The sequence below is a fragment of the Scyliorhinus canicula genome, chromosome 21, assembly GCF_902713615.1.
Source record: "Scyliorhinus canicula chromosome 21, sScyCan1.1, whole genome shotgun sequence".
Lineage (NCBI taxonomy): Eukaryota > Metazoa > Chordata > Chondrichthyes > Carcharhiniformes > Scyliorhinidae > Scyliorhinus > Scyliorhinus canicula.
The window spans coordinates 118889-132827 of record NC_052166.1 but is presented as its reverse complement, the minus strand read 5'-3'; positions in this window follow the sequence as shown (position 1 = coordinate 132827).

The window sequence follows — 13939 nt, the reverse complement described above, 5'->3', positions numbered from 1 at the left end:
TTAGTGTGCACTATTACAGTATTGTCCCATTAGTGTGCACTATTACAGTGTTATCCCATTAGTGTGCATTATAACAGTATTGTCCCATTAGTGTGCACTATTACAGTGTTGTCCCATTAGTGTGCACTATTATCGTTTTGTCCCATTCGTATGCACTATTACAGTGCTGTCCCATTAGTGTGCACTATTACAGTGTTGTCCCATTAGTGTGCATTATTACAGTGTTGTCCCCTTTGTGTGCACTATTACAGTATTGTCCCATTAGTGTGCACTATTACAGTATTGGCCCATTAGTGTGCACTATTGCAGTGTTATCCCATTAGTGTGCACTATTACAGTATTGGCCCTTTAGTGTGCACAATTACAGTATTGTCCCATTAGTGAGCATAATTACAGTATTGTCCCATTAGTTTGCACAATTACAGTGTTGTCCCATTAGTGTACACTATTACAGTATTGTCCCATTAGTCTGCACTATTACAGTGCTGTTCCATAAGTGTTCATTATTACAGTATTGTCACATTAGTGAGCACTATTGCAGTGTTGTCCCATTAGTGTGCACTATTACAGTGTTGTCCCGTTAGTGAGCATTATTGCAGTATTGTCCCATTAGTGTGCACTATTGCAGTGTTGTCCCATCAGTGTGTACTATTACAGTGTTGTCCCATTAGTGTGCACTATTACAGTGTTGTCCCATTAGTGTGCACTATTGCCGTGTTGTCCCATTAGTGTGCACTATTACAGTGTTGTCCCATTAGTGTGCACTATTGCAGTGTTGTCCCATTAGTGTGTACTATTACAGTGTTGTCACATTAGTGTGCACTATTACAGTGTTGTCCCATTAGTGTGCACTATTACAGTATTGTACAGTTAGTGTACACTATTACAGTGTTGTCCCATTAGTGTGCACTATTACAGCATTGTCCCATTAGTGTGCATTATTACAGTGTTGTCCCATTAGTGTGCATTATTACAGTGTTGTCCCATTAGTGTGCACTATTACAGCATTGTCCCATTAGTGTGCATTATTACAGTGTTGTCCCATTAGTGTGCATTTTTACAGTATTGTCCCATTAGTGTGCACTATTACAGTATTGTCCCATTAGTGTGCACTGTTACAGTATTGTCCCATTAGTGTGCATTATTACAGTGTTGTCCCATTAGTGTGCATTATTACAGTGTTGTCCCATTAGTGTGCACTATTACAGCATTGTCCCATTAGTGTGCATTATTACAGTGTTGTCCCATTAGTGTGCACTGTTACAGTATTGTCCCATTAGTGTGCACTGTTACAGTATTGTCCCATTAGTGTGCATTTTTACAGTATTGTCCCATTAGTGTGCACTGTTACAGTATTGTCCCATTAGTGTGCCTTATTACAGTGTTGTCCCATTAGTGTGCATTTTACAGTATTGTCCCATTAGTGTGCATTATTACAGTATTGTCCCATTAGTGTGCAATATTACAGTGTTGTCCCATTAGTGTGCATTATTACAGTATTGTCCCATTAGTGTGCATTATTACAGTATTGTCCCATTAGTGTGCACTATTACAGCATTGTCCCATTAGTGTGCATTATTACAGTGTTGTCCCATTAGTGTGCATTTTTACAGTATTGTCCCATTAGTGTGCATTATTACAGTATTGTCCCATTAGTGTGCACTATTACAGTGTTGCCCCATTAGTGTGCATTATTACAGTGTTGTCCCATTAGTGTGCATTTTTACAGTATTGTCCCATTAGTGTGCATTATTACAGTATTGCCCATTAGTGTGCATTATTACAGTATTGTCCCATTAGTGTGCATTTTTACAGTATTGTCCCATTAGTGTGCATTATTATAGTATTGTCCCATTAGTGTGCATTTCTACAGTATTGTCCCATTAGTGTGCATTATTACAGTGTTGTCCCATTAGTGTGCACTATTACAGTGCTGTCCCATTATTGAGCACTATTACAGTGTTGTCCCATTAGTGTGCACTATTACAGTGTTATCCCATTAGTGTGCATTATTGCCGTGTTGTCCCATTAGTGTGCACTATTACAGTGTTGTCCCATTAGTGTGCACAATTACAGTATTGTCCCATTAGTGTTCACTATTACAGTGTTATCCCATTAGTGTGCATTATAACAGTATTGTCCCATTAGTGTGCACTATTACAGTGTTGTCCCATTAGTGTGCACTATTACCGTTTTGTCCCATTCGTATGCACTATTACAGTGCTGTCCCATTAGTGTGCACTATTACAGTGTTGTCCCATTAGTGTGCATTATTACAGTGTTGTCCCCTTTGTGTGCACTATTACAGTATTGTCCCATTAGTGTGCACTATTGCAGTGTTATCCCATTAGTGTGCACTATTACAGTATTGGCCCTTTAGTGTGCACAATTACAGTATTGTCCCATTAGTGAGCATAATTACAGTATTGTCCCATTAGTTTGCACAATTACAGTGTTGTCCCATTAGTTGTACACTTATTACAGTATTTGTCCCATTTAGTCTGCACTATTCCATAGTGTTGCCACTATTACAGTATTGTCCCATTAGTGTGCACAATTACAGTATTGTCCCATTAGAGTGCATTATTACAGTGTTGCCACATTAGTGTGCACAATTACAGTGCTGTCCCATTAGTGTGCAGTATTACAGAATTATCCCATTAGTGAGCACTATTGCAGTGTTGTCCCATTAGTGTGAACTATTACAGTGTTGTCCCATTAGTGTGCACTATTACAGTGTTATCCCATTAGTGTGCATTATTACAGTATTGTCCCATTAGTGTGCACTATTACAGTATTGTCCCATTAGTGTGCACTATTGCAGTGTTGTCCCATTAGTGTGCACAATTACAGTGCTGTCCCATTAGTGTGCACTATTGCAGTGTTGTCCCATTAGTGTGCATTACTACAGTGTTGTCCCATTAGTGTGTATTTTTACAGTATTGTCCCATTAGTGTGCATTATTACAGTGTTGTCCCATTAGTGTGCACTATTACAGTGTTGTCCCATTAGTGTGCACTATTACAGTATTGTCACATTAGTGAGCACTATTGCAGTGTTAACCAATAGTGTGCACTATTACAGTGTTATCCCATTAGTGTGCACTATTACAGTATTGACCCATTAGTGTGCACTATTGCCGTGTTGTCCCATTAGTGTGCACTATTACAGTGTTGTCCCATTAGTGTGCACTATTGCAGGGTTGCCCCATTAGTGTGCACTATTACAGTGTTATCCCATTAGTGTGCGTTATTGCAGTATTGTCCCATTAGTGTGCACTATTACAGTATTGTCCCATTAGTGTGCACTATTGCAGTCTGGTCCCATTAGTGTGCACTATTACAGTATTGACCCATTAGTGTGCACTATTGCAGTGTTGTCCCATTATTGTGTATTATTACAGTGTTGTCCCATTAGTGTGCACTATTGCAGTGTTGTCCCATTAGTGAGCACTATTAACGTGGCGTCCCATTAGTGAGCACTATTACAGTGTTGTCCCATTCGTGTGCACTATTACAGTATTGTCCCATTAGTGTGCACTATTGCAGTGTTATCCCATTAGTGTGCACTATTACAGTGTTGTCCCATTAGTGAGCATTATTACAGTATTGTCCCATTTGTGAGCACTATTACAGTGTTATCCCATTAGTGTGTAATATTACAGTATTGTCCCTTTAGTGTGCACTACTACAGTACTGTCCCATTAGTGAGCACTATTAAAGTTTTGTCCCATTAGTGAGCACTATTACAGTGTTGCCCATTAGTGTCCACTATTACAGCGTTGTCCCATTAGTGTGCACTATTACAGTGTTGTCTCATTAGTGTGCACTATTACAGTGTTATCCCATTAGTGTGCATTATTGCAGTGTTGTCCCATTAGTGTGCACTATTGCAGTGTTGTCCCATTCGTGTGCACTATTGCAGTGTTGTCCCATTAGTGTGCACTATTACAGTATTGTCCCGTTAGTGTGCACTATTACAGTATTGTCCCATCAGTGAGCACTATTGCCGTGTTGTCCCATTAGTGTGCACTATTACAGTATTGTCCCATTAGTGTGCACCATTGCAGTTTTGCCCCATTAGTGTGCACTATTACAGTGTTATCCCATTAGTGTGCATTATTGCAGTATTGTCCCATTAGTGTGCACTATTACAGTATTGTCCCATTAGTGTGCACTATTACAGTGTTGTCCCATTTGTGTGCACTATTACAGTATTGTCCCATTAGTGTGCACTATTACAGTATTGTCCCATTAGTGTGCACTATTACAGTGTTGTCCCATTTGTGTGCACTATTACAGTGTTATCCCATTAGTGTGCATTATTGCAGTATTGTCCCATTTGTGTGCACTATTACAGTATTGTCCCATCAGTGAGCACTATTGCCGTGTTGTCCCATTAGTGTGCACTATTACAGTATTGTCCCATTAGTGTGCACCATTGCAGTTTTGCCCCATTAGTGTGCACTATTACAGTGTTATCCCATTAGTGTGCATTATTGCAGTATTGTCCCATTAGTGTGCACTATTACAGTATTGTCCCATTAGTGTGCACTATTACAGTGTTGTCCCATTTGTGAGCACTATTACAGTATTGTCCCATTAGTGAGCACTATTACAGTGTTGTCCCATTAGTGTGCACTATTACAGTGTTGTCCCATTAGTGTGCACTATTGCAGTGTTGTCCCATTAGTGTGTACTATTACAGTGTTGTCCCATTAGTGTGCATTATTACAGTGTTGTCCCATTAGTGTGCACTATTACAGTGTTGTCCCATTAGTGTGTACTATTACAGTGCTGTCCCATTAGTGTGCACTATTACAGTGTTGTCCCATTAGTGTGCATTATTACAGTGTTGTCCCATTAGTGTGCACTATTACAGTGTTGTCCCATTAGTGTGCACTATTACAGTGTTGTCCCATTAGTATGCATTATTACAGTATTGTACCATTAGTGTGCACTCTTACAGTATTGTGCCATTAATGTGCACTATTACAGTATTGTCCCATTAGTGTGCATTATTACAGTATTGTCCCATTAGTGTGCATTATTACAGTGTTGTCCCATTAGTGTGCATTATTACAGTATTGTCCCATTAGTGAGCACTATTGCTGTGCTGTACCATTAGTGTGCATTATTACAGTATTGTACCATTAGTGTGCACTCTTACAGTATTGTGCCATTAATGTGCACTATTGCAGTGTTGTCCCATTAGTGTGCATTATTACAGTGTTGTCCCATTAGTGTGCATTATTACAGTATTGTCCCATTAGTGAGCACTATTACAGTGTTGTCCCATTAGTGAGCACTATTACAGTATTGTCCCATTAGTGAGCACTATTACAGTGTTGTCCCATTAGTGTGCATTATTACAGTGTTGTCCCATTAGTGTGCATTATTACAGTATTGTCCCATTAGTGAGCACTATTACAGTGTTGTCCCATTAGTGTGCATTATTACAGTGTTGTCCCATTAGTGTGCATTATTACAGTATTGTCCCATTAGTGTACACTATTACAGTATTGCCCCTTTAGTGTACACTATAACAGTATTGTCCCATTAGTGTACACTATAACAGTATTGTCCCATTAGTGTACACTATAACAGTATTGTCCCATTAGTGTGCATTATTACAGTGTTGTCCCATTAGTGTGCATTATTACTGTATTGTCCCATTAGTGAGCACTATTGCTGTGCTGTACCATTAGTGTGCATTATTACAGTATTGTACCATTAGTGTGCACTCTTACAGTATTGTGCCATTAATGTGCACTATTACAGTGTTGTCCCATTAGTGTGCACTATTGCAGTGTTGTCCCATTAGTGTGCATTATTACAGTGTTGTCCCATTAGTGTGCATTATTACAGTATTGTCCCATTAGTGAGCACTATTACAGTGTTGTCCCATTAGTGAGCACTATTACAGTGTTGTCCCATTAGTGTGCATTATTACAGTATTGTCCCATTAGTGAGCACTATTACAGTGTTGTCCCATTAGTGTGCATTATTACAGTATTGTCCCATTAGTGAGCACTATTACAGTATTGTCCCATTAGTGAGCACTATTACAGTATTGTCCCATTAGTGAGCACTATTACAGTATTGTCCCATTAGTGAGCACTATTACAGTATTGTCCCATTAGTGAGCACTATTACAGTGTTGTCCCATTAGTGTGCATTATTACAGTATTGTCCCATTAGTGAGCACTATTACAGTATTGTCCCATTAGTGAGCACTATTACAGTGTTGTCCCATTAGTGTGCATTATTACAGTATTGTCCCATTAGTGAGCACTATTACAGTATTGTCCCATTAGTGTGCATTATTACAGTGTTGTCCCATTAGTGAGCACTATTACAGTGTTGTCCCATTAGTGTGCATTATTACAGTGTTGTCCCATTAGTGTGCATTATTACAGTATTGTCCCATTAGTGAGCACTATTACAGTGTTGTCCCATTAGTGTGCATTATTACAGTGTTGTCCCATTAGTGTGCACTATTACAGTGTTGTCCCATTAGTGTGCATTATTACAGTATTGTCCCATTAGTGAGCATTATTACAGTATTGTCCCATTAGTGAGCATTATTACAGTATTGTCCCATTAGTGTGCATTATTACAGTGTTGTCCCATTAGTGTGCATTATTACAGTATTGTCCCATTAGTGTGCATTATTACAGTGTTGTCCCATTAGTGTGCATTATTACAGTATTGTCCCATTAGTGTGCATTATTACAGTATTGTCCCATTAGTGTGCATTATTACAGTATTGTCCCATTAGTGTGCATTATTACAGTATTGTCCCATTAGTGTGCATTATTACAGTGTTGTCCCATTAGTGTGCATTATTACAGTATTGTCCCATTAGTGTGCATTATTACAGTGTTGTCCCATTAGTGTGCATTATTACAGTATTGTCCCATTAGTGAGCACTATTACAGTGTTGTCCCATTAGTGTGCATTATTACAGTGTTGTCCCATTAGTGTGCACTATTACAGTGTTGTCCCATTAGTGTGCATTATTACAGTGTTGTCCCATTAGTGTGCACTATTACAGTGTTGTCCCATTAGTGTGCATTATTACAGTGTTGTCCCATTAGTGTGCACTATTACAGTGTTGTCCCATTAGTGTGCATTATTACAGTATTGTCCCATTAGTGAGCACTATTACAGTGTTGTCCCATTAGTGTGCATTATTACAGTGTTGTCCCATTAGTGTGCACTATTACAGTGTTGTCCCATTAGTGTGCATTATTACAGTGTTGTCCCATTAGTGTGCATTATTACAGTATTGTCCCATTAGTGAGCACTATTGCTGTGCTGTACCATTAGTGTGCACTATTACAGTGTTGTCCCATTAGTGTGCATTATTACAGTATTGTCCCATTAGTGTGCATTATTACAGTGTTGTCCCATTAGTGTGCATTATTACAGTATTGTACCATTAGTGTGCACTCTTACAGTATTGTCCCATTAGTGAGCACTATTACAGTGTTGTCCCATTAGTGTGCATTATTACAGTATTGTCCCATTAGTGAGCACTATTACAGTATTGTCCCATTAGTGTGCACTATTACAGTATTGTCCCATTAGTGAGCACTATTACAGTGTTGTCCCATTAGTGTGCATTATTACAGTATTGTCCCATTAGTGAGCATTATTACAGTATTATCCCATAGTGTGCATTATTACTGTGTTGTCCCATTAGTGTGCATTATTACAGTATTGTCCCATTAGTGAGCACTATTGCAGTGTTGTCCCATTAGTGTGCATTATTACAGTATTGTCCCATTAGTGAGCACTATTACAGTATTGTCCCATTAGTGTGCATTATTACAGTATTGTCCCATTAGTGTGCATTATTACAGTATTGTCCCATTAGTGAGCACTATTACAGTGTTGTCCCATTAGTGTGCATTATTACAGTATTGTCCCATTAGTGAGCATTATTACAGTATTATCCCATTAGTGTGCATTATTACAGTGTTGTCCCATTAGTGTGCATTATTACAGTATTGTCCCATTAGTGAGCACTATTGCAGTGTTGTCCCATTAGTGTGCATTATTACAGTATTGTCCCATTAGTGAGCACTATTACAGTATTGTCCCATTAGTGTGCATTATTACAGTATTGTCCCATTAGTGAGCATTATTACAGTATTGTCCCATTAGTGAGCACTATTGCAGTGTTGTCCCATTAGTGTGCATTATTACAGTATTGTCCCATTAGTGTGCACTATTGCAGTGTTGTCCCATTAGTGTGCACTGTTACAGTGTTGTCCATTAGTGTGCACTATTACAGTATTGTCCCATTAGTGTGCACTATTGCAGTGTTGTCCCATTAGTGTGCACTATTGCAGTATTGTCCCATTAGTGTGCATTATTACAGTATTGTCCCATTAGTGAGCACTATTACAGTATTGTCCCATTAGTGTGCATTATTACAGTATTGTCCCATTAGTGTGCATTATTACAGTATTGTCCCATTAGTGAGCACTATTACAGTATTGTCCCATTAGTGAGCATTATTACAGTATTGTCCCATTAGTGAGCACTATTGCAGTGTTGTCCCATTAGTGTGCATTATTACAGTATTGTCCCATTAGTGTGCATTATTACAGTATTGTCCCATTAGTGAGCACTATTACAGTATTGTCCCATTAGTGAGCATTATTACAGTATTGTCCCATTAGTGAGCACTATTGCAGTGTTGTCCCATTAGTGTGCATTATTACAGTATTGTCCCATTAGTGTGCACTATTGCAGTGTTGTCCCATTAGTGTGCACTGTTACAGTGTTGTCCCATTAGTGTGCACTATTACAGTATTGTCCCATTAGTGTGCACTGTTACAGTGTTGTCCCATTCGTGTGCATTATTACAGTATTATCCCATTAGTGTGCATTATTACAGTATTGTCCCATTAGTGTGCACTATTGCAGTGTTGTCCCATTAGTGTGCATTATTACAGTGTTGTCCCATTAGTGAGCATTATTACAGTGTTGTCCCATTAGTGTGCACTATTACAGTGTTGTCCCATTAGTGTGTACTATTACAGTGTTGTCCCATTAGTGAGCACTATTACAGTGTTGCCCCATTAATGAGCATTTTACAGTATTGTCCCATTAGTGTGCATTATTACAGTGTTGTCCCATTAGTGAGCATTATTACAGTGTTGTCCCATTAGTGTGCACTATTACAGTGTTATCCCATTAGTGTGCATTATTGCAGTGTTGTCCCATTAGTGACCATTATTACAGTGTTGTCCCATTAGTGTGCATTATTACAGTATTGTACCATTAGTGTGCATTATTACAGTGTTGTCCCATTAGTGAGCACTATTACAGTGTTGTCCCATTAGTGTGCATTATTACAGTGTTGTCCCATTAGTGTGCACTATTACAGTGTTGTCCCATTAGTGTGCATTATTACAGTGTTGTCCCATTAGTGTGCACTATTACAGTGTTGTCCCGTTAGTGTGCACTATTACAGTGTTGTCCCATTAGTGTGCACTATTACAGTGTTGTCCCATTAGTGTGCACTATTACAGTGTTGTCCCATTAGTGTGCACTATTGCAGTGTTGTCCCATTAGTGTGCATTATTACAGTGTTGTCCCATTAGTGAGCACTATTACAGTATTGTCCCATTAGTGTGCATTATTGCAGTGTTGTCCCATTAGTGTGCATTATTACAGTGTTATCCCATTAGTGAGGGCTATTACAGTGTTGTCCCATTAGTGAGCACTATTACAGTGTTGTCCCATTAGTGTGCATTATTACAGTATTGTCCCATTAGTGTGCATTATTACAGTATTGTCCCATTAGTGTGCATTATTACAGTGTTATCCCATTAGTGAGGGCTATTACAGTGTTGTCCCATTAGTGTGCACTATTACAGTATTGTCCCATTAGTGTGCACTATTACAGTGTCATCCCATTAGTGAGGGCTATTACAGTGTTGTCCCATTAGTGTGCATTATTACAGTGTTATCCCATTAGTGTGCATTATTACAGTATTGTCCCATTAGTGTGCACTATTACAGTATTGTCCCATTAGTGTGCACTATTACAGTATTGTCCCATTAGTGTGCACTATTACAGTGTTGTCCCATTAGTGTGCATTATTACAGTATTGTCCCATTAGTGTGCACTATTACAGTATTGTCCCATTAGTGTGCACTATTACAGTATTGTCCCATTAGTGTGCACTATTACAGTGTTGTCCCATTAGTGTGCATTATTACAGTATTGTCCCATTAGTGTGCACTATTACAGTATTGTCCCATTAGTGTGCACTATTACAGTATTGTCCCATTAGTGTGCACTATTACAGTGTCATCCCATTAGTGAGGGCTATTACAGTGTTGTCCCATTAGTGTGCATTATTACAGTGTTGTCCCATTAGTGTGCACTATTACAGTGTCATCCCATTAGTGAGGGCTATTACAGTGTTGTCCCATTAGTGTGCATTATTACAGTGTTATCCCATTAGTGAGGGCTATTACAGTGTTGTCCCATTAGTGTGCATTATTACAGTGTTATCCCATTAGTGAGCACTATTACAGTGTTGTCCCATTAGTGTGCATTATTACAGTGTTGTCCCATTAGTGTGCATTATTACAGTGTTGTCCCATTAGTGTGCATTATTAGTGTTGTCCCATTAGTGTGCATTATTACAGTATTGTCCCATCAGTGTGCACTATTACAGTATTGTCCCATTAGTGTGCACTATTACAGTATTGTCCCATTAATGAGCATTTTTACAGTATTGTCCCATTAGTGTGCATTATTACAGTATTATCCCATTAGTGTGCATTATTACAGTGTTGTCCCATTAGTGTGCACTATTGCAGTGTTGTCCCATTAGTGAGCATTATTACAGTGTTGTCCCATTAGTGTGCACTATTACAGTGTTGTCCCGTTAGTGTGCACTATTACAGTGTTGTCCCGTTAGTGTGCACTATTGCAGTGTTGTCCCATTAATGAGCATTTTACAGTGTTGTCCCATTAGTGTGCATTATTATTGTCCCATTAGTGTGCAATATTACAGTATTGTACCATTAGTGTGCACTATTACAGTATTGTCCCATTAGTGAGCACTATTACAGTGTTGTCCCATTAGTGTGCACTATTACAGTATTGTCCCATTAGTGTGCACTATTGCAGTGTTATCCCACTAGTGTGCACTATTACAGTGTTGTCCCATTAGTGAGCATTATTACAGTATTGTCCCATGTGTGAGCACTATTACAGTGTTATCCCATTAGTGTGTAATATTACAGTATTGTCCCATTAGTGTGCACTACTACAGTACTGTACCATTAGTGAGCACTATTACAGTGTTGTCCCATTAGTGAGCACTATTACAGTGTTGCCCATTATGTCCACTATTACAGTGTTGTCCCATTAGTGAGCACTATTACAGTATTGTCCCATTAGTGAGCACTATTACAGTGTTGTCCCATTAGTGTGCACTATTACAGTATTGTCCCATTAGTGTGCACTATTGCAGTGTTATCCCACTAGTGTGCACTATTACAGTGTTGTCCCATTAGTGAGCATTATTACAGTATTGTCCCATGTGTGAGCACTATTACAGTGTTATCCCATTAGTGTGTAATATTACAGTATTGTCCCATTAGTGTGCACTACTACAGTACTGTACCATTAGTGAGCACTATTACAGTGTTGTCCCATTAGTGAGCACTATTACAGTGTTGCCCATTATGTCCACTATTACAGTGTTGTCCCATTAGTGTGCACTATTACAGTGGTGTCCCATTAGTGGGCACTATTACAGTGTTGTCTCATTAGTGAGCAGTATTACAGTGTTGCCCATTATGTCCACTATTACAGTGTTGTCCCATTAGTGTGCACTATTACAGTGGTGTCCCATTAGTGGGCACTATTACAGTGTTGTCTCATTAGTGAGCACTATTACAGTGTTGCCCATTATGTCCACTATTACAGTGTTGTCCCATTAGTGTGCACTATTACAGTGGTGTCCCATTAGTGGGCACTATTACAGTATTGTCCCATTAGTGTGCACTATTACAGTGTTGTCCCATTAGTGTGCACTACTACAGTACTGTACCATTAGTGTGCACTATTACAGTGTTATCCCATTAGTGTGCATTATTGCAGTGTTGTCCCATTAGTGTGCACTATTGCAGTGTTGTCCCATTCGTGTGCACTATTACAGTATTGTCCCATTAGTGAGCACTATTACAGTGTTGTCCCATTAGTGTGCACTATTACAGTATTGTCCCATTAGTGAGCACTATTGCCGTTTTGTCCCATTAGTGTGCACTATTACAGTGTTGTCCCATTAGTGTGCATTATTACAGTGTTGTCCCATTAGTGTGCACTATTACAGTGTTATCCCATTAGTGTGCATTATTGCAGTGTTATCCCATTAGTGTGCATTATTACAGTGTTGTCCCATTAGTGTGCATTATTACAGTGTTGTCCCATTAGTGTGCACTATTACAGTGTTGTCCCATTAGTGTGCACTATTACAGTGTTATCCCATTAGTGTGCATTATTGCAGTGTTGTCCCATTAGTGTGCACTATTACAGTGTTGTCCCATTAGTGTGCACTATTACAGTATTGTACCATTAGTGTGCACTATTACCGTGTTGTCCCATTAGTGTGCACTATTACAGTGTTGTCCCATTAGTGTGCACTATTACAGTGTTGTCCCATTAGTGTGCACTATTACAGTGTTGTCCCATTAGTGTGCACTAGTACAGTGTTGTCCCATTAGTGTGCACTATTACCGTTTTGTCCCATTAGTGTGCACTATTACAGTGTTGTCCCATTAGTGTGCACTATTACAGTGTTGTCCCATTAGTGTGCACTATTACAGTGTTGTCCCATTAGTGTGCACTATTACAGTGTTGTCCCATTAGTGTGCACTATTACAGGGTTGTCCCATTAGTGTGCACTATTGCAGTGTTGTCCCATTAGTGTGCACTATTACCGTTTTGTCCCATTAGTGTGCACTATTACAGTGTTGTCCCATTAGTGTGCACTATTACAGTGTTGTCCCATTAGTGAGCACTATTACAGTGTTGTCCCATTAGTGTGCACTATTACAGGGTTGTCCCATTAGTGTGCACTATTATAGTGTTGTCCCATTAGTATGCACTATTACCGTATTGTCCCATTAGTGAGCACTATTACAGTGTTGTCCCATTAGTGTGCACTATTACAGTGTTGTCCCATTAGTGTGCACTATTACAGTGTTGTCCCATTAGTGAGCACTATTACAGTGTTGTCCCATTAGTGTGCACTATTACAGTATTGTCCCATTAGTGAGCACTATTACAGTGTTGTCCCATTAGTGAGCACTATTACAGTATTGTCCCATTAGTGTGCACTATTACAGTATTGTCCCATTAGTGTCACCAATTGTTGTATAGTGTTAGTGTTCCGGGCTGCCGGATATGTGAGACTTTCAATCGCAGCGTAGGTACAGCGCCGCCGTCAGGCAGTTCGCAGAATTACTGTCTGCTGCTCATTCCTGGTGACATTGCTCACCCGGAAAACTAACGCATGTGTTCCGCGTACTCTGTCCAATCCTTTAAACCTGCATCGAAAACGTCTAATCCTCCGAACAGAGGCATGTTCAAAATAAAATTCTAACCTTGGTCAAGCGGAGTCAGCGAGAGCGTTCAGCGTTGTCAGCATTCCAGCTCAGTTGACTGGGCGGCTGGTTTATGATGCAGAGCGAGGCCAACAGCGTGGGTTCAATTCCCCGTACCGGCTGAGGTTATTCATGTAGACCCCGCTCTCTCAACCTTGCCCTAGCCTGGGTGACCCTCAGGTCAAAATACCACCCATCAGCTCTCCCCCTCAAAGGGAAAAGCAGCTTCTGGGACTACGGTGACTTCACCTTTTTATGAAGGAGAAATCAAGCTTGACTAATCCACTGGAATT